We start from the raw sequence: 491 nt of genomic DNA on the forward strand, positions 1-491 counted from the left end.
ATTTTCTTGTTGAGTTCCTAGTTGGTTTAGAAACTGTACTCTACTTTATGGTATGTAAATGAGACTCCTTGAACATCTTAGTTGCATTGGTTATGGACCCTATGTACTGAGTAACATGAGAACGTCGTTGCGCAAAGTGAGATAGAAATATGTGGGTACGAGGTGCCGGGTGTGCCAAGGGTTGGTAAGTGAGGTTATGTGTGAGACATCGAGTTTGAGATGGCTGGAATTGTGCATCAGAAATGATGTGATTTATTGAGTTGACATCACTTTTCTTATTTGATTACATTATACTTGTCTGTGTCCCAGCTATGTTGGTGTTAATTTACTTGGTTATCTTCGTTACCATCCGTGTTTTCCCTTTATTGTTTCTACTGTTTGTGGTTTGAATTTCTCCCTGCTGCTAATATTACCTTGTTATCGTATCTCGGTAGTTTATCGTTATGTCCTGTTCAGTATATTTGACCAGTAGGTTCTTTGACTGTTCCTCA

This window comes from Nicotiana attenuata, chromosome 10 (genome assembly GCF_001879085.1).
Source record: "Nicotiana attenuata strain UT chromosome 10, NIATTr2, whole genome shotgun sequence".
Lineage (NCBI taxonomy): Eukaryota > Viridiplantae > Streptophyta > Magnoliopsida > Solanales > Solanaceae > Nicotiana > Nicotiana attenuata.